The sequence below is a fragment of the Rattus norvegicus genome, chromosome 7 (genome assembly GCF_036323735.1).
Source record: "Rattus norvegicus strain BN/NHsdMcwi chromosome 7, GRCr8, whole genome shotgun sequence".
Lineage (NCBI taxonomy): Eukaryota > Metazoa > Chordata > Mammalia > Rodentia > Muridae > Rattus > Rattus norvegicus.
In genome coordinates, this window is record NC_086025.1 from 117,922,717 (window position 1) to 117,923,515 (window position 799).

Here is a 799-nt window from a genome sequence, read left to right on the forward strand (position 1 = left end):
GGAGGAGGTTTTGAATTTTGAGCCTCTTAATATCCTAAACCATAAGACACCATAAAGGAATCTGGCTACAAATCTAGGACCTGGTGTTGGAGGGAGAGCAGGCTCAAGCTCTTGGAAAAGGTCTCTTTTCTGTGGGCCTTTTTTAAGAGTCTCACTCAATTCCTACATTATGGTAAATCCTTCCTTCCCTACTTTGGGATGAACCAAAATAACCATCATCAGAAGGTGTTATATGAACATGGAGGGAGCTCTGCAGCAGAGGCAGAGTGTGTGTGCACAGGCTGGGTTCTGAAGGGGAAGCCCAGCTTGTAGCCAAGGGGCTGAATCTGGAAAGTGGAGTGGGTCCAATGATAAGATGAAAACAGCACTAAGTCAGGAGTGTCTGGAATACTGGTGGAACCCACACATGTGCTATTTTGGCCAGCTGTGTTCTGATGTCTGGTTTATGAACAAGAACAAGTCTGTTGCCACCATGAACCAACAGCAGTCTCCAGGATCGTTTTTCTCGGTTCTCACCTCAGGCCCACTGTCTCTTTTAAGTGAGAGGTCCTCTCTATTCCCTCTTCTGTGGAATCACATTACTCCCTCCTTCCTGGAGCTATGAGAACTGAATGCTATAGTTTAGCACAGAGTTCACCCTCCGTGTTTATGAGAATCTCAAGATTCATTCTCAAGTCTATCACCAGCCCATACCAGTGTCTAGCATGAGGAAGAACAGCATGTGACAAGATGAAATGAGCAGAGCAGTGGGACGGTGGCATTAAGGAAAGAAATGTGGTGGCTCTCATGTTCCTGGAGG